This window comes from Delphinus delphis, chromosome X, assembly GCF_949987515.2.
Source record: "Delphinus delphis chromosome X, mDelDel1.2, whole genome shotgun sequence".
In the NCBI taxonomy this organism is placed as follows: Eukaryota; Metazoa; Chordata; class Mammalia; order Artiodactyla; family Delphinidae; genus Delphinus; species Delphinus delphis.
In genome coordinates, this window is record NC_082704.1 from 8,346,724 (window position 1) to 8,368,409 (window position 21,686).

Sequence of the window (21,686 nt, forward strand, 5' to 3'; positions counted from 1 at the left end):
CTGGGGGAATAGAGAGTCCACTCTTAAAGAGTGCACACAAAATCTCACAGGCTCTGGGACCCAGGGCAGAAGCAGTCATTTTAAAGAGGCCTGGGTCTGACTTACCTGCTGATCTCAAAAAATCTAGCAGAGAGGCAGGAGGCAACTGGAGCACACCCTGCGGACATAGACATTGGTGGGAGCCATCTGGGGGAGCTCATTCTACCATGGGGACACTACTGCCAGTAGGTGACATTTTGGAATCCTACCTCCAGCTTATTAGCCTCACAACCCAGCCCTGCCCTTGCCCATCAGCCTGTAGGCACTGGAATGCCTCAGACCAAGCAACTAACTGGACAGGGACACAGCTTCCCCCACTAGCAGACAGGCTGCCTTAAAGACACCCTGAGCCCACAGTCACCCCTGGACATGGCCCTGCCCACCAGAGGGCCCAGGACACTGCCCCATACAGTACAGCAGGCACTAGACCTGGGACCCCCAGGGCCCTGAGCCAGAGATCCTGAGACCCAGGTCCACATACCAGTGGAAAGGCACCAGAAAGAGAAATTAAGGAAACAACCCCATTTACAATTGTATCAAAAAGAATAAAATACCTACAGATAAACCCACCTAAGGATGTAAAAGACCTGTAACTGGAAAACTGTAAGACACTGATAAAAGAAATGGAAGATGACACAGATGGAAAGATGTACTGTGTTCATAGATTAGAAGAATTAATATTGTTAAAATGACCATACAACCCAAGGCAGTCTACAAATTCAATGCAATTCCTATCAAAATGCCAATGGCATTTTTCATGAAGCTGGAAAAAAATAATTTTAAAATTTATATGGAAACACAAATGACCCTGAAGAGCCAAAACAGTCTTGAGAAAGAAGAACAGAGCTGGAGGTATGATGCTACCTGACTGTAGACTATACTACAAAGCTACAGTAATCAAACTGTGTGGTACTGGCACAAAAACAGACACACAGATCAACGAAACAGATTAGAGAGCCCAGAAATAAACACATACACTTATGGTCAATTAATCTATGACAAAGGAGGCAAAAATATACAATGGAGAAAAGTCTCTTCAATAAATGGTACTGGGAAAACTGGACAGCTACATGTAAAACAATGAAAGAACATTTTCACACACCATATACAAAAATAAACTCAAAATCGATTAAAGACCCAAATGTAAGACCTGAAACAATAAAACTATTAGAAGAGAACATAGGCAGAACACCCTTTGACGTAAATCCTAGTAATGTTTTTTTGGATGTTTTCTAAGGCAAAGCAAACAAAAGCAAGTATAAAGAAATGGCGTCGAATTAAATAAAAAAACTTTTGCACAGCAAAGGAAACCACTGACAATATGAAAAGGCAACTTACTTGTTGGGAGAACATACTTGCAAATGATATGACCAATAAGGGGTTAATATCCAAAATATATAAACAACTCATATACCTCAAAATAAAACAAACAACCCTATTAAAAATGGGCAGAAGACCTGAATAACTGTTTTCTCAAAGAAGACATACAGATGGCCAACAGGCACCTGAAAAGATGTTCAACATCACTAATCATCAAATAAATGCAAGTCAAAACCACAATAAGATATCACCTCACACCCGTCAGAATGGCTATCAACAAAAAGACCACAAATAACAAATGGTGACAAGGTTGTAGAGAAAAGGAAACCCTCTTCCACTGTTGGTGGGAATGTAAATTGGTGCAGCCACTGTGGAAAACAGTATGGAGGTTCCTCAAAAAACTAAAAGTAGAACTACCATATGATACAGCAATTCCACTTCTGGGTATATGTCTGAAGAAAATGAAAACACTACTTCAAAAAGACATGCATCCCAGCGTTCGTAGCAGCATTATTTACAATAGTTAAGATATGGAAGTAACCTAAGTGTCCATCAACAGATGAATGGATAAAGAAGATATATATATACACACACACAGTGGAATACTACTCAGCCATAAAAAAAGAATGACGGGCTTCCCTGGTGGCGCAGTGGTTGAGAGTCCGCCTGCCGATGCAGGGAACATGGGTTCGTGCCCCAGTCTGGGAAGATCCCACATGTCGTGGCTAGGCCCGTGAGCCATGGCCACTGAGCCTGCGCATCCAGAGCCTGTGCTCCGCAACGGGAGAGGCCACAAAAGTGAGAGGCCTGTGTACCACAAAAAAAAAAAAAAAAAAAAAAGAATGAAATTTTGCCATTTGCAACAACATGGATGGACCTGGAAGTTATTATGCTTAGTGAAATAGATCAGACAGAAAAAGACAAATCTGTGTGTTATTACTTGTATGTGGAATCTAAGAAATAAAACATACTAGCAAATATAACAAAAAAGAAAAGTCTTTCAGATGTAGAGAACAAACTAGTGATTACCAGTTGGGAGAGGGATGGGGGAAGGGGCGCAAGAGGTGTAGGGGATTAAGAGATACAAACTACTATGTATAAAATACATAAGCTATAAGGATATGTTGTACAACATGGGGAATATAGCCAATATTTTATAATGAATATAAATAGAGTATAATCTATAAAATTTTGAATCACTATGTTGTTCACCTGAAACTAATATAATATTGTAAATCAACTATACCTTAATAAAAAAAATTAAAAATCAGTGGTTCTCAAAGGGGCAATTTTGCTCTCCAGGGGATGTTAAGCACTGTCTAGGGGCATTTTTTATGGTTATGACTGTGAGGGATGGCTACTGGTATTTGGTGGATAGAGGTGGCTACTGGTATTTGGTGGGTAGAGGCCTAGGATGTGGCTAAAGTCCTACAATGAACAGGACAGTCCCCTATGATGAAGAATTATATGGCCCCAAATGTCAATAGTGGCAAGGTTGACAAACACTGTTGTAGATTAACTTTATTATCAATTTATCAAGATCCAAAATCAATCCAATTTTTTTCTAAAAAAAAAAAAAGAAGCTAATCTAAACCAGACTACACCTCAATCTCTAATCATTCTCTCTATGATTATGTACATTTACTGGAATTATCCTGGGATCAGCAACTATACCACCCATACTTACGTTCACTAAAAAATAAACATCATTCTGATGTTTCTTACTCATCTCTTCTTTTGGAGTCTGTAGTAGACTCATGATTGCATTCATAGTCATTTTTATTCACTTTTATTTACTGATAGCTTTATTGAGATATAGTTCACAAATATAAAGTTCACCTTTTTAGGGTGTATAATTCACCGAGTGTTAATATATTCATAGAGTTATACAACCATCACCTCTATGTAATTCCAGTACATGTTCACCAGCCCGAGAAAATCTATACCCATTAGCAGTCACTCTCTATTTCCTCCTCCTCCAGCCCCTGGCAAACACTAATCAACTTTTGATTTAATGGATTTTCCTATTTTCGAAATTTAATATAAATTAAATGATAGGATATGCATACTTTTTTGTCTACTTTTTGTCTAGTTTCTTTTAATTAATCTAGGATTTTTTCTCTTAGCGCATGTTATAATATTTATCAGTACTTCATTCATTTGGGGTGTAAGTAATATTTCATTGAATGGAAATACAAACATATGTTTATTGTTTAATCGACTGATGGACATCTGGGTGGTTTCCACTTCTTGGCTGCTATGAATAATGCTTCTATGAATATTCATGTACAATTTTTCCTGTGGACATGTTTTTAATTAGCTTGCATGTATACTTAGATGTGGAATTGCTGGGTCATACGAAAATTCTATGTTTAACTTTTTTAAGGAATGTCAAAATGTTTTCCACAGTGGTCATACCATTTTACATTCCCACCAGCAATGGTTCCGATTGCCCCAAACACTCACCAACACTTTTTATAGTCTCTCTCTCTTTCTCTCTCTTTTTTTTAAATTTTAGCCATTCTAATGGGTCAAAAGTTGTATCTCATTGTGGTTTTGATTTGAATTTCACAAATGGCTTATGATGTTGAATATTTTTTCATGTGTTTATTGGCCATTTTGGTTATAAAAAGACTGTGACTTCCATCTTGGAAGCTTTCTCTCACTCTGTCCTGCAGTAATTGCCTTGATAAAAGCTACCTGCTATGCCTTGAGGCAATCTTTTGAGGAGGCTCACAAGCAAGGGACCAAGACCTGCTGAAAACTACATAAGTGAGTTGGAAGTAAATTATCTGCCCCCACTCCCAACAGGCCTTCAGATGAGACTGCATCTGGTATAAAACTTGATTGTAATCTCATGAGAGACCTTGAACAAGAGGCACCGAAATAAGCCACTCTCAGATTCCTAATTCACAGAAAGCAGGCAATAATAGCTTAATGTTTTAAGCCACTGTTTTGAAGTAATTTGTTTCACAATAATAGATAATATACAATGACTGTTGCAGATCAGTCTTTCTGGTTTTCCATGACAACAAGAGAATTCTTTTTCAAAGAAGTATTGAATCAAAAGCTCACCAACAAATAATTTATAAAATATTTCTGTTAATTAAAAGAAAGAAAAAGAAGTCATAATTTCTATATTTATTGTCTACCTACTACCACATTTTAATTAGGACACAACTTCAGTTTAATACATGAAATAAAATCAAGAAAATTGAGAAGTCTAGTTTGAGTCCCTGGTGAATGAAGAACATTGCATACTACAAAACTGGGCTGGTTCTCCTAGCCAGCAGATAGTTTACTTAGGACTATGGAGTGAATTGTGTCCTCTCAGAATTCATATTTTGAAGCTGTAACCTCCAATGTGATAGTATGTGGATATAACTACTACATATGGGGCATTACCATTATTACTATGGAGCATTTGGGATATAATCAGGTTTAGATGAGGTCATGAGGGTGCTCTCATGATGGAATTAATACCTTATAAGAGGGGAAAATCCAAGAGCCCTCTTTCTCTGCCATGTGAGAATACAGCAAGATGATGTGGCCATCTGTAAGCCAAGAACCTCAAGTACTGTGAGAAATATTAAATGTCTTGTTATTTAAGCCACTCAGTCTATGGTATTTTGTTATAGCAGCCTAAGACAAGAAACTTCAGTAAATGAGAATGGACTAATCAATTTCAGCTAATTTTAGACTACTGCAGCTGTATATGGAGTAATCACTGGTTTCTTTCTGCATAGGAGAACCCAAGGTTTGCTATATGAGAAGATCTAGGGAAAGGTCTCTGACTCAATATCTTTCTTAGGAGATGGGGATATGAAAGCCAAGATGTTACTAAACTAAAGTGCATGTGCCCCACACACAGTTGTAACAAGGAAGAGCCAAATCTGACTACATGCTGGATCTGTTTCTTTTATTTTAAACTTTGCTTTCCGCTGCTTTTGTTCACTAAAGATACTGTCTATACATAATGGCCTGCCTCGGGGAACCCTGCCCCTCCGCCTGAATGTTAAACCAAAGTGCCTTTGTTCAGGAAAACATCCGGACCTCCTCCACCTGTGGATGGCTACAAGAAAGCAGAAATTAACACATCCCCTCCCTGAGGCTGGCCATTCCAGGGGATATTTGCAAAACTTACGGCCTTTTTACTTTACTTCCTCATCTCCTCCCCCTCTCTGTGCTATAGAAGAAACTGGCATCCAGACCCTGATAAGATGGTTATTTTGAGACTTTAGTCGGCCACCTTCTCCGTCAGCCGGCTCTTCCGTGCCTCAACATCTCGTCTCTGATTCACTGGCCTGTCCTGCGGTGAGCAGAGCAAGCTTGGACTCGGTAACACAGTGAGGCCAAATAGTACCAAAACGTCAGAGTGAGGAGCAGAGAAATGTTTACTGCAGAGCAATGCAAGGAGACGGGTGGCTCAGGCCTTAAAATCCCAAACTCCCCAAAAGGTTTCAGCAAAGCCCTTTTACAGGAAAGGTGAGGGAGGGGCATAGTTAGTTGTTGCAAACTTCTTGGTGTCAGATCATTTCTTCTTGAGGTCAGGTCACGGTCAGGTCATGGTCAGGTCACAATGTTCCTGTAAACCTCCACCAACCAAACAAATATCCTCTGTTCTGACAAGAAAGGGCAAGGTCCCAAGGCTCAACTTTCACCCTCCGAGGTCCAGGCCCTGACTAAGAGGAGGAGGGGGGGCCTGCCCGGGAGCATCCGTCCAGCACTGATCTCAGCTGGCGGCGCCCTCAGGGCCAGGTCCCCAGACCCTACCCAGCCATCATCACCGAGGGAACTGGGCTCCCAGGACCCTACCGGCCCTCAGGCTTTTCATGTAAACTGGAGAAAATCATCTGTATAGGATCGATAGGAATACATGTTGTAGCAAATACCAGTCACGTTAATTCCCAGCTCACGACAATTGCCCTTCTTTGAGAATAGCCCCACCACAGAGGTGGACCTGAAGTAATGATGTTCAATGTCCTGGCCACTTAACCCTGACCTCTAACCACCTCCTAGGAGTAGACAACTGATCTAAGCCGAACCGAGTTTTGAAACTTGAACTGAGAGACTGAAGCTGGTTGAAGCTGTTACCTTAGTGGCAGGGTCCCGTATACTGCAGTTGCTGAGGCCTCTATAGTCGGCGACCCATGGAGACGGACGCCATTACGTTGCGGAGGTGGGGATGTGGAGAGGTTCGCGACTGCTTCCAGGCCAGGGCCCGGCCAGTGCGCAGCCGTGGCGAGGGCTCTGGAGCTCTGCGGGACACAGTCCTCAGCCTGTCCCGAGGCCCCTCAGCTCGCCCACCGGCCCAAGGCCCGAGAGCCTAGAGGGCTCCGAGACAGCCGATCCACCTCTTACCACACTCTCTGCTGCAAGGACCCCTGCCAGGCTGTGAGCGGAGCAGCACCTCTCGCCACAGCGCTCAAGCTCTCGCGCGAACAGACTCATGCTCAGCGTCGCGCACTAACGTGCGTCCGCTCCGCCCCTGTTATAAAGACGTGTTGAACAACAACAACAAATAGACAAGTAGGACTACGGGGAACTCTCGCGCTAACAGACTCACGCTCAGCGTCGCGCGGTAACGTGCGCCCGCTCCACCCCTGTTATAAAGACGTGTTGAACAACAACAACAAATAGACAAGTGGGACTACGGGGAACTGAAAAGCTTCTGCCTTGTAAAGGAAACAATCGATAAACAGAATGAAAAGGCAACTTACAGAATGGGAGAAAATATTTGCAAACCATATACATGATAAGGGATTAATACCCCAAATATATAAGGTACCCATGCAACTCAAAAGAAAAAAAGCAACTAACCTGATTAAAAAATGGGCAAAGGAATGGAATAAAGAAGACATACAAATAGCCCACATGTGTATGAAATGGGCTCCACATCACTAATCATCAGGGAAATGAAAATCAAAATCATAATAAGATATCACCTCACACCTGATAACAAGTGTTGGTGAGAATAGGGCAAAAAGGGAACTCTTGTGCACTGTTGGCAGGCATGCAAAATGGCACAGCTGCTATGGAAAACAGTATGGTGATTCCTCAAAAATTAAAAATAGAACTAAAGTATGATCTAGAAATCTCACTCCTCAGTATACATACAAAAGAATTTTAAATCAGTATCTTGAGGAGATATCTGCATTTCTATGTTCATTGCAGCATTATTCACATTGGCCAAGATATAGAAACTAACTAAATATCTATCAACAGATGAATGGATACAAAAAATGAATAGACACACACAATGGAATATTATTCAGCCTTCAAAACCAGGCTGCCATATGCAATAACATGGGTGAATCTGAAAGGCGTTAAAGTGAAATAAGCAAGTCACAGGAGGAAAAATACTGCATGATTTCACTTATATGAGAAATCTAAAATAGTCAAACTCATAGAAGCAGAGTAGAGTGGTCATCTTGAGTTGCTGGAGGGAGGGGAAAATGGGGTGTTCCTGCTCAATGGGTATAACGTTTTAGGTATGCAAGATGAATAAGTTCTAGGGACCTGCTGTACAACATGGTGTCAAAAGTTAACAATACTGTATTATGCATTTCAAAATTGTTAAGAGGATGGATCTCATGTTAAGTGTTCTTACCACATTAAAATATATATATATATATATATAGGCAATTCAAATTGAGTAAATAGAAATCTGTTCAATAAGCATGATTAAACACTGGAGGAAATGTAGTCATATCAGTACTCCTTCCAATAAACCTAAATAAATGAATTCAATATTTAAATATAAAAACGGTCATAACGAATAATTTTACTTCTGTAGCAGGAAGGTTTCAAAAATTGGAAGTCATTGGTTTGCACTGAACAATACATCTGTTATTATTTGGTCTAAAGTAAGATATTAAATTATTTTCTCTATTTAATTTACTGTCCAACATTATTGAATTGATGGTAAAAGCAATATACCATTTTAAAGAAAATTTACTGTACTCTGTAGAGAATATCCATCATACGCTCATAATATCACTACTTGACTAATCATGATTCCCTTTTCCATTTAGTTAAAAAGAAAACAGCAAAAAAAAAGTGTAATAAAACTTCTAAAAAACAAAACGTCGTTTTTTATCCCTACATTTAATCATCCTGACTTTCACTAGAACAAGTGACTCTGGCACTCATATGTGCCAAAAAGTTCCTCTGGAAGGATTCTCAGGAGAATCTTCCAGGTGTTTCTGACTTCCTTCATCAGCATGCAGCTTTAGAACTGATGGCAGGGAGAGATCCAGGGAGAAAAGCCCACGTGGAGAAGGACATCAGCAGTCATGTGCCCCAGACCCTTCTTCCTGATCCCTTCTCCTCACTCCCATTGGTATGAGTGATTTTTTCCCCCTCTGAGCCCAACTCCCCAGATTTCTATTTAAAGATCTCATGAAATGGAAACTGCAGAAATTCTCAGTAAACTCTAATGTCTATATAAAGGCAAGAAGATGGTACTTCAATATTTCTTTGATTCTAAGTATACCTATATCTTTTTTACACTTTAATGTTTCTGAACTGAGTTATGCTATAAACTTAATGTGTATATGTAGTGTCACTGCTTTTATTTTTGCCCCCAAATCTTTGACTAAGTTAGTTTTACTCCTTACAACTCATAATATTTTGCAATCAAAGAAATAAATATAATCTCTTATACTGCCCTTCAGAGAGGTATCACAAAGGTTGGAAAAATGCTAACAAACCCTAGGATTATAGTTTCCAATATGCAGTGAAAGGTTAGTGTTAGATGCCCTTTAAGAGAATGTATTCTCCCAGCAATAGGACTAGTCTTAAATGATGAGAAGGGAAATTTATTAGAATACCTGAGAAATTTATATGTTACTCCCATATTCCAGTGTGTACAGAAGGCATAAATCAGATAGGAATGGATCTCAGAAGTGCACAGATCCAATTTCATTTTATAGATCAGTTTTCTTTTTTCATAGGCAGTGAAAGAAGGGGCAATATGTGCTCTCTCTTAGAGACAAAGAGGTCTTATAATATTTTTACTGGCAGGCAAATTCTTATCTATACCTAAGACATCCCCAAGCTCTGGTGGTTTCAGCTGCTTCAGCAATACCACCAAACCTACTTTCAGCGGGGGTCATGAAGAGATGTGATATAACCTTCAGTTCTCAGCCTTTCTGGAAATAAGAGACAAACCTCTTGCAGCCATGAGCTACATGACATTAATTTGCAAAAGCTATTTGATATCTCAGCACAGGTCGTTGAGTCAAGCTCTGTTCCAGGTCACTGATGAATGCATCAGTTTCCATTGGCTGGATGGTGAAAAGACATCTGAAAAAACAAATATCTAGAGAAATATTTAAAGTACCTACACACACGTATCGGTTTACTGTCCCAGCCCAGGACTATGGCATTATGCCTAGTTGACGCTAGTACCACAGCACTCTTTCCTGTTGAGCCCTCCTGAATTCTTAGGAGCCTTCACAGCTCAGATCTCCAAGCAGCTGCTGAGGTGAAACTTATTTAGAATCCCTGGGTTAGACCCTGTTTTTTTTGTACCCATGTCCAAACCAGATGGATCACTAGAAATCATTGTGTATGGTCAGGCTACCCAAGGTGGCTGTTCTCTTGCTCTCTGTACATCCCCTGCCCGACAAGTGCCTGCTTCATCTACAGCCTATGCACATGACTGACCTACATACTTGCCCCAGGCCCTAGCTAGTGACTATTCTAATCTTTAGATCAGAACTATCTCCACCATGATAGCTTATCAAAGGAGCTGTGAGGGGCATGCCCCTCTGCTGGTTTCCCTGGTAATAGATGAGCCAACCTGATGTCAGTTCCCCGTATAACTGGTAACCTCACCCTGCCCCAGGGAGCGAACACTGCTGCCATGTCCTGCCCATCTTCTGCAGCACACGGGGGAGCAGGGGGAATGTCGCTCCAGGATCTTGCTTCAGACGTGTAATATCCCCCATCCATTAAACGATTGATGTCTCTATCACTGACTCTGGGCTCTTTCTTCAGTCTTGAGGCTGGGCAAGTACAGGGCTTGCAGGCTTGCAGAGTGAAGCCCAACACATTGCTACATGTTCAAACTCAGCTCTAATTATTACTACAGATGCCCGCTGCCATGGCCAGCTCATCTATCAAATGGCACCTAATGGATATATATAATGATAAAATATGTAATGTATTATATGTAAAGTGTATGTGAGAGTATGTAATGTGCATATAAGATATGAAAAGTGCGCCGTGTAAGTAAATATTCTAAAGAAACAATCCTTTCCAATGAAGGACAAGTAGAAACTGTTGACATTGATTCAACTGTCAATTCCAGCTTCTACACAACTGATTCTTGACCCTGGCTGCGTATTTCAATACCCTGAGGAGCTTTTAAAAAATTCTGATATCTGAGCCCCACCCCAGGCTAATTGAAATCTAATCTCTGGGGGCTGAGTCTGAGGCATCTGCATTTTTAAGACTGGATATTATTCTGTTGTACCACTTAAGGCAATAAAACCATCAAGGAACAGGTGGAATTATAAAAAATGATCAAGCCATTTTGGCTGACTTATCAAACACTAATTATTCTACTGTCACTTTTTTAATGGTAGAAAAATAAATGGCTAAATATATAGTTGTCCTGAGGGCTGAAAGTAAATATTTTAGATATCTTAATGAGAACAAAGTCACCAATTTGCTTGTGTTCCATCTGGAAGGGGGAAGAGCAGGAATGAGAATTGACCAACTTTTTAAAAGTATGAATCTGGTGGCATAGATAAAGAAAACGAAGTTAAACGAAACACATTTCCTGACCTTGGGTCTGATAGAGAAAGAAATACACGTAAGCTGCACTACCACTTGGTAGTACCAAAGCCCTCTACGTACTGGTGAACATAAAGCAGATTAATTAACTGTCATAGCGGAAGGAACATGTTAGGGAAGTCTTCAATAATATGCAGTCTTGTGGAATGGGTTTTACATGGCCGAGGAGGAGATGGCAGTTCTAGTACACAGGACAGAAAATTAAGAAGAAAGGAAGCAAGAGCCTGGCATGACAGGTGACACTTCGGATAGCTCAGTGAGCTCCAGTGTAGGTTACATATGTAGGGGAGCAGGTGAGGATGCATTTGGAAAGGAAGTCAGATCATGAAAGATCTTGTTTGCCAAGCTAAGGAAAATGCACTTAATCTTGTAAGTGATAGAGTAGCAAGAGAGTGCAAACAGAGATTTGTAAGCTGGAGCATAAACTGATCAGATGCCATTAGGAAGATCACTTCAGTGGAACTCTGTAAGATGTGATGAGAGGGGAAGCGTCAGTCTATATGGGTCTCTACTGCAATAGTTATTTCCTGCTTAGAGCAAAATCAAAGGGTTTTCTGTCTAGATGGGGAAAGAATGTGAATATCAATATTTAAATTGGTAACATTTGTACTTTACGCTTTCATCACAAAAGTAAAAAAATAATGATTGGAAAGGCAGGTGTCCTTAGTTTCTTACGTTTGCAAGACTGCTAACTGGCTTTCAGGGTTATGCAGAGGGTAGATTCTCAGTGTCGCAGGGGCTTCTCAGCACTGCTGCATCTCTGCTAAGCATTCTCAGCCCCCCTCCTGCCTTTTTTTCTTTATGGATTGGCCAGAAGCCTATTAAACCAGGGACAATGCATTTTGAGTGGTTAACTCTGCAGTGCCCTATGAAACAGTTCCCTCTGCGCCCCAGTCAAGCATGTGGTCATGGTGCTTTGTTGATCTCTTTGTCAAGGCAAAGCCTTTGCAAAGCTGTTCGACAAATGGATGTGAGGGGCAACCGGGCACGACACCAATAAGCCAAATGATGAATTTCAGAACACGTGCACTTTTCTGCCTTTATGGGAAGTAATTTGGATAATTGTGACAATTATGTAACTAAGTATGCCATCTAAAAAGTACACTAATTTTATAATTGTCAAGCTAACCATTGGAGACTTAAAGACTAAACCACTTGTAATTATCTTTATACAATAATGGCAGGAATGATATTCTGTGAAAGAAAGCTATCTCGTAGTGCCAGTCTCAAAGGCTGTTTCCTTACCTAGCAGCAAGGAGTATATAAATAATTACACCTTGCAATTAGGATCTGTGTGAAGCCCTAAACTCAGTATTCTTTATAACACAAGCTCCTGTTATGGATTCTTCTTCTTTTTTTTTTTTTTTTTACATCTTTATTGGAGTATAATTGCTTTACAATGGTGTGGTAGTTTCTGCTTTATAACAAAGTGAATCAGTTATACATATACATATGTTCCCATATCTCTTGCGTCTTCCTCCCTCCCACCCTCCGGCGGGTGAGCAGACAAGCCTCTCGGGCTGGTGAGTGCCGGTCAGCACCGATCCTCTGTGCGGGAATCGCCCCGCTTTGCCCTCCGCACCCCTGTGGCTGTGCTCTCCTCCGCGGCCCCGAAGTTTTCCCCCTCCGCCACCCGCAGTCTCCGCCCGCGAAGGGGCTTCTAGTGTGTGGAAACATTTCCTCTTTCACAGCTCCCTCCCACTGGTGCAGGTCCTGTCCCTATCCTTTTGTCTGTGTTTATTCTTTTTTCTTTTGCCCTACCCAGGTACATGGGGAGTTTCTTGCCTTTTGGGAGGTCTGAGGTCTTCTGCCAGCATTCAGTAGGTGTTCTGTAGGAGTTGTCCCACGTGTAGATCTGGATGCTTTTTATATATGGAACTTTTCTTGAAGGTATGCCCTAGCAGTTATGAATAAAAATTAGTGTCTCAACGCTTTGCAGTGAAAGCATGATCTAGTATATATAGGCAAATATTATAGTATTTCACTCACATATCATCTTCTGCGGAAAAAGACAAAAAAAATACTGCAATGAATTGGTTAAGTGGAAAGAACAGTAGCCTAAACTCTACAAATTAGGGGCAGGGTGTGTGAACTTTGGAAGTCTCTCCCCCTCTCTATTTAGATGTATCTTCCCCTGTACAAAGTACAGGACTTGGAGCAGGTACCTTATAAAGCAGGATCTAACCTCCCCCGCCACACGCACCCATTTTGCAAATGAGAAAGTGTGAAAGGAGCTCATCCTGAGTTACTGTGGCTCCAGGAACCCCTGGATGTAATATACACAATTTTGTGAGCATATGCATTTTCATGAGGGGAAAGCTTTTCTCTGACACTCAAAGAGGTCCTTAACCCCTGAGAGATTAGAAACCACTGACCCAAAGTTCTTTTAGCTCTAAGGTCTAATATCTAGAAAATCCAAAAAAGATCTGCAGTTGGCTCCATGTGGAAGGCTTATTATAATTTGGTTCTATCATTACACATACAATTATTCAAGAATGTAGTGCCATCTCTCTCTCTCTCTCTCTCTCTCTCTCTCTCTCTCACACACACACACACACACACATACACCCCTTCTAAATTTATCAGACTTCGTAAATCATTTTCCTGGTTCACATCATGAAAAGCCACTTGATAATGAGTTCCTTCTGAGTAAATTCCCAATGAGCTCTAATACAAGCCTATTTTATACTAAAGTGAAGTAGCTTTAGAAATGATAACCTGAGTTCCAATTTCAATTCTGCTACTACCTAGCCCTGTGACCCTGAGCAATGTACTTGACATCTCTTGGCTTCAGCTTCCTCCTTAGTAAAATGAGAACTACACGATGACGGCAAAAATTTCCACATCTGTCCTTGCCTTGAAGTTGTATGGTGCAATTATATTGCAGCAAAGATTCACTGGTAACTCAGAACTAGAAATGTTATAATATCTGCCAATCTAGTCTCTGTTCTCCTACGTTTCTTTATAAATCTTCATTGTACACCCAGGGGAGATAATAGCTAAAATATCAAATAAATATCACAGTTCAAAATCAAGAAATCTTGACATATTGTGTAAGGAAGTAGATTTAACATATATCTGAGCTCAAATGCTAAAACCTTCTAAAACAGCCAGTTTCCAGGCCAATTGTTTTATTGCTGTCATTGGACATTTGAATACAAGTAGTGCATCAAATTCATTTACAAAAAACATAATAAAAGTGACTTGATTATTAATTAAATGTTGCGTCAATGAAGTTGTTAATGAATTGAGGCACTGTACAGCAATGATTTTTTAAGATGTTCAACATGCCAATAAGATATATCAGGAAGAATGCATATGGGTACCCTATTTTCAACTAAGGGAAAATATACAGTGCTCATGAATAGGTGTTTCCAGTTGCAGGTAGTCATGCTAATTTTGCACAAGTCAGATGCCATGCGAACTTGGACAGGTGGCAATTAATAATGCAAACTCTGTTGACCCGTGAGTTGATAATGAATGTTTTACAGCCAATCTGTGATCATCTGGCTATTTGCAGACAGTTTTGTCGCACTGAAAATGAACAGATTTCTACACGTGCTGTAACATAGATATTCTTTACCCTGAAGGCTTTGGCATTGGTGTGTAATGGCATTTTAGGACAGAACATTTTAGAACTTCCCTCTTCCCTTCACCCATATGGCAATCTGATCTTCTAAAGAAATGATTCCCTGACACTCTTGGCAAACATCTCCTCCTATGGGGGCTGCCACAGTACTTCCTTCTCAAGTACTCAGTATGCATTTTCAGAATCAATCAGTGAATGAAGACGTCACTTTCTATAAACCATTTTAATTACTCACTAGATTGTATACCTCCTATGAGTGGAATAGTGTTTTAGTCATAACTTCAATATTTCACAAAGTGAAATAATTTGATATCAGTATGAAGCTTATAGTCCATTTTCAGAAACATTGTAGAGAAGGAGGGAAAGTCAAGGCTTTCCCTGAAATCCACCCACTAAGGAGGACTGGAATTTGAAGCAATTAGGTCAGCAACGTAGCTCAGCTAGACAGTCCAAGAGTCTGAGCCCTGGATTCAAGCTCAGACCTCTTTCCTGCACCATTATGCCATAGTGTTGGGTACTGTAAGGTAGGTGAAGCTACACTGGGACCTAAGGGCAACAAAGGCATCAGAAGTCTACCTCTGGAGGCACTGATCCCACATTTAAGGAGGACTTATGCTCAGCCTTATTCCAGCAAACTGTAGTGGCAAGGCTGCTGCTATACATCCTGATTTAGTCATATTGACCTAGAGACCGAGTTTATACTAAGTTGACAAGTGGGAGGGTCATTGTTTATCCAACTGTGTAGAGCTAATTAAGGCAGGGATACGGTCCCTGGTAGGTTGCCTTATGATAACCCTTTCTATTTACATATTACCTTACTGTTTATAAGGTGTCTTCATACTCTGACCTGAGTGGTAAGCACAATGTAGATATTAAATCATTATCTGTGGAATTGAACTGCATTGAATGTCTGGGTGAATAAAAAGTTGCAGACTTTCAAAACGTTCCAATGCCATTTGATTCAGAGTCCTATTATTTGACTGGGAGCCATGAGTGGACCACACTGGAGGCAGAGAGATAAACTTCTTGTAAACACCCTTTATTTTACATAAACAACCTTTATTGAGCTCCTAATGTTTGTAAGGAACTGTGATTGAAGATTCAGTGATGAAACAACCTGGTTCCTGCCCTCAGTTACCTTATGGAGCAGTGAAGGAAGCAAATAATTTTTTTAAAAGGTAACCATTCTATAACATAGTCAGTAAACTAAAAATTAGTTCATTAATCACTGTTTCCAAAATCAATTAAGCTCACAGAGACATGGCCTGAAAGTAGTTTACCTTGGGATAATGCAGTATCATCGATGAAAAGTTCCATGAAGGTTGATACTTTCCCCTCTACGTTTGTCCATATCCCCATAGCACCCATGCACATGCTAAACACAGTGGACATTTGCAAAAAAAACATGGTGACTACATTGCTTTTCCAAGAAAACTCTTTATTAAATGTAAGGTCATGTTAAATGGTATCTATACTATAATGATGGTATAGCATAATGATTAAGCATACAGACTGTGGAGTCAAATTGCCTGTTTAAATTCTTACTCTGCCTCTTCCTAGTGTTATATGACATTGGGCAGGATACTTAATGGCCTTGTGTAAGGAAGTAGACTTAACATATTTCTGAACTCACGTCACTTGTAAAATGGGATAATATAGTAATTACCTATCTCATAGGGGTGTTGTGAAGATTAAATTAGTCAAAACATGGAAGGTGCACATGGTAAAGACCCAATAAATGTCAGCGATTATTATTAAATGTATAACGTTGGATATACATGCTTATAAGAACTAAAAGGAGATTTGGATCAATGGGAAATTATGGCTTATTGGGGAGGTGGAACCTTGCATGGATTTATTCCTTGTTTGATTTCAAAGCCATCAATAGTGCTATAGTGCTTAAATAGTTTAAATATTGTTTTAAAAAACTTACACAACCTTTAGAACTCTATAGACTATGTATCTCACTTGTTCTATTAGAAATAACAAACAAAACCCCATCAAATCCGTGCGTTTGTACATCCATTAAGTTCCTGTTCTAACACCAAAAGATAACTATTTCAGGGCAACACTCAAGGTCACTCAATCTCTGACCCTCTACTTTCTCAGCTCTCAAATGCTTTTATAAGATTGATGCAGTGCATAGGAAGGTAACTACAGGAATATGTAAATTATGTTGCTGCCTACATAGATGCATTTAATAATGATGTACTTTGGAAATGTTCTGGGAGTGCTGATTAAAATTGATTGAAAATCACCTTAAAAATACACACCTTTGCATCCTGCCTTTGATGCCAACTTATGGGTGTCAGTTATTTTCTTTAGATTACACAAAATACTAATTTGAATTCTGACACTGCAGGCTGGGGAGTCACGTTTCTCCCAGAACAAGTGTGTTTCCTTGGAGTCCAGTTTTCTGTCTATAGAGGATGACACCTGATCAGGACCACAGTCCTTTGTGAATAAGCTTATTCTCTGTATTATGGTGGAGCTTCATTAGTTCAAGTTTTCAATTTGATAGAGTAGTATTTTGTATACTATATAATATTTATGTGACCTCAATATTATTTCAGAAATTTACCCCTTAAGGAAAAAAAGAAACAGCAAAAAAAATGTACCCACATAATAAGAACAAAAATTAGCTGTCTATACGTAATGCAGATACATACATGGGTGAAAACGTGATTCATAAAATAACTCCTTCTTTAGGGTTATTAACAATTAATTTACTTACAATTCATTGCCCTATAATCTCCATTTCCCATTCCCTCTTCTACAAGAGACTATGACTTTCTGTCCCAAGCTTGGGAGCTCCTGGCCTAATCCTAAACTCTGATTCTGGGAACTTAAATCCAGTTAGCTGCTACCAATCAGTCAAAACAGAAAAGATGAAATCTCGGTGAGCTCCAGTTAATTAAGCTCCCTATTGATAACACCAGTCTTTGTCACCTGATATTTAAAGGGCCCTGTACCAAGCATCTGGTGACAATTCATTTCTATGAGAAGTGCCCATTTACCCCCATTTGTTCCTTTCTCTAGCAGCAGGAGAGCTTTCTAATAAGTGAACCCAGGCAGTCACAGATATTTCTGCTGCCAACAGAAGAAAAGTAATTGAAGATACATCAGCTTCATTTATGGACTGGTAAGCAGTGCTGAAGTTTAACCATTCAAGCACTTTGAAAGAGGACATTTTGTGATAAACGCTATTAGGCTTGGGCTTAGGAAGAGAACCGTGCTGTGAAAAACACACACCTGCTGGAGCAAGCAGTCTTATTGAAAGAGCTTTTAACATTAATAAAATATATAATTTGTGTATAGGGAATTCTGTATGTCACAATTTCATCTTCAGATGAAACCAAGTGTAAGTACTGCCTCAGTACACAGACTTAACTGCAAAATCTGTGGTATTTTATGAGCTTTATTCACAAAATGTTCAGATTCCCTATAGCAACATGTGATTTTACTTATGCAAACATAAAATGCAACAAATTTCTAATGTGTGTTTCAGAACGGAGGGAAAGAGAGAGAGAGGTATGGAGACAGAGACAGAGAAGAAAGTACAACGCACTTTAACTAGTTCGCGGGAAAGACAGAACTGAAATTCAACAAGGATAATTTCTGAGCTCTTGGCACGGGGGAGTAAACACTACATTTCATCTCTGAATTTTAGGTGTGGATGTGTGATAAGCATTAAATTTCAGCCATATAAGAAAACTACTTTGGAAAATTTTGTAATCCAACTTTATAAGCTACAAACATATTCTCTATAGAAAATATAGAAAAAAACTTAGACTGCATTATATATGCTGTATTTACTGCCAGGACATTTTAATGTTATCTTTAAGAGAAATAACATTAATAATATTTGATAGGTGGTAGATAATGTCCTTAGAAAATCTGACCACCATCAGATTTCATTGCAATTTAAATAATCTACCACCATAGATAAATGTATAACATAAACCTATTATGGTATGAACTTGGCAAGGGGTATGAAAGAGAAGTTCCAATTTTCATTAGTATCACTCTTCATTTTAATTGTTAGAATGATTTGCTTTTTTAAGAAAATGCCTTCCTGGTGATTCTAATGCAGAATCTTATGCAGATAATAACACATTGTGACACCTTCAAATTTCCTCCTCTTTAAGACCTCAACTACCACCTCCTTGTCCAAAAGAAATATGTTACATTTGCTTCCGGGTGGCTCTTCTGAAATAAAAAGAAAGCATCTTTACTTGGACATGTTTCAAATTTGAAGAGTACTGTAGTATAAAAGTTACAACCTTCTCATCTGGGCCCTGTCTAGAATAAAGTCTCCTAGGCGAATGAGTTAAGTCAAATAATATCCAAGTCATAAAAGCACTGATCCATTGATTCCTTTCATTGTGTAAAAGTCAACTGGAAATGGTGATAACAATGGTTATAATTTACTTAATCTGAGGAAAACTATAGATCTACAGCTAAATCTGCTACTTATATGCTTCTAAATCTTCTGGCTTGAAGCATGACCAGTCCAATTTTCCTTTTACTTAATCTAAATTTACTGTTGTGAAAACAATGGAAGCTTGTTCAAATTTTTGAGTGTCCCAGAGGTATATACAGATCATTTTTCATCTCTACATTTCCAGATTGAGGAGGTCAAATTGCTTAAGGTTCTTCTGAAAACCAATAATGTGCAAATGACACGTACCAAGTTCTTTAAAAATGTGTTTTCTGGGCTTCCCTGGTGGCGCAGTGGTTGAGAGTCTGCCTGCCGGTGCAGGGGACACGGGTTCGTGCCCCAGTCCGGGAAGATCCCACATGCCATGGAGAGGCTGGGCCCGTGAGCCATGGCCGCTGAGCCTGCGCATCCGGAGCCTGTGCTCTGCAAAGGGAGAGGCCACAACAGTGAGAGGCCCGCGTACCGCAAAAAAAAAAAAAAAAGTGTTTGCTGCAATTGAAATTAAAAAGATAATTTAATTCATTGAAAACCAAGGTTATTTGTCACAGACTTCTAATTAGAGGTTAGTACATCACTCTAGAATGTGACAACATTGTGCTATTGTAAATGTCCTTAATATGTATATGTGATCAAAAGGTGATGTTGAAGCACATTGTTAAAAGCACTTCATCATGCCTCACGGGCTTCCTTAAAAAATGTCTTTAAAGGGTAGACACATCAATTAGAAATTAATCACTCAAAATTGACCTCATGTAAAGTTAGTTGCGAGTCACAGGAACATGAGTTTTTCTAAAAGTTAATTTCAATGCCGTGTCTATAGACATTAATTCTAGTTGAATTTGGAAATGTTCAAAGTTCCTAAGACTGACCCTTTAGATTTCTTTCAGTTTGTTACATTTTAAGGGAAAGAAATTAAACTCTAGTAATAAGTCCAGTTCATTTATTTTGCATATTTCTTACTTTGCTCCATTCTTAAAACCTGATTTCAACAAACAAAGCAATTACCACTTGTGTGTTACTTTACATTTATTACTTTATTTTCAGCTACACAATAACATGTGAGTCTGGTGGAGAACTAGAATTACAGCCATTTACAGCAGAAGACACTGAGGCTCAAAAAGTTTAAATGATTTATAGATACACTTAATGAATGCTTCTGAGACCTGAACCAAAATTCTTTCCCAAAACCCATTGTTTTTCACTATACTATGCCAGCTATTGGAGCAATGATTTAATGCAATGCCAATGAGACCTCAGGTATCCCTGATCCTATTACATGGCATTACCATTTTAATAAAACATTGCAATTAGTACTAGCCAAATGTCATAGTTGAGTTGAATTTAGCCATACCGGTAATGACATAACCATAGATCTAAAAGACTAGCTTGAGTCTTTCATAGCACCTTTCTCCAAACTTCAATCAAGCATTTCTATCTTCCAAGTCTACCAAGAGTCATCCATTTTTTACTACAATCCTTTCCAAAATTGAAAAGTTCTTTGCAACATTTACCCTAAGTCTCATTCATTGCAACTGAATCCTATTCATCTTTGCCTGGTGCTCAGTCAGACAAGACAGAAAAAAAAATCTCCCTACAGAATTTCAGCTAAATAAGAGAAATTTGAAAAGTATTGATAAGATCAGAAGCTTAAGAGAAGCCACCTGAGGAGTGCTCATTGATGAGGAAAAAGAAAATCCAGTAGAAGACACATTCCTTCAGTTTCCTGGTCACAGAGTTAAATTTTGAAATGTTGATTCACTATTTGAATCACATTTTGCCCAATTTATCACTTTTATTTAACACAAATGCTGCACTTAGACATAGGAAACTAGTAGACAAATGGCAATAGATTCCTGATGCTATTAATACGAAAAAGTAATCAATAATGAAAGTGCTTTCATATTGCTATTATTAAGGTTGTTCTAGCATTTTAATTTTTAACATTTTATTTCCAGAGATTTATAAAATCTGTCTCTGAGCTGCATACCCAAATCTCAAGACAACATTCAAAAACAGAATATTTCACTGGAAAGAAATAAAGACACATTCCATTCTTGTCAGTCTATTCTCTTTCCTTATCAAATTATGATTAGTAGTTAACTGGTTCCCTTCTTGGAAGACCTCGATTTTTTACAACAAACTTTGGAGATTAGTTTCCTGGCAATGTTTTAGTAAGTTTAGTACAAAGCCCATTCAACAGATATTTGAAACAGGTAGCACAGACGTGGTTATTCTCTTGGTTTGTCCATGGTCATAGCATCTGTAAGTGGACATGTGGTTGTATTTGTTTCCTATTGCTGCTGCAATGAATTACCACAAACACTGATTTTAACAATATGAACTTATTATCTTACAGTTCTGCAGGTCAGAGTCCAAAATGGATCTCCCCAGACTAAAAGCAAAATTTTGGCAGGATATCTAAAGGCTGTCCACATTCTTTAGCTCAGGGAATCCTTTGTCAATCATCAAAGCCAGCAACATTGCACTTGTCTC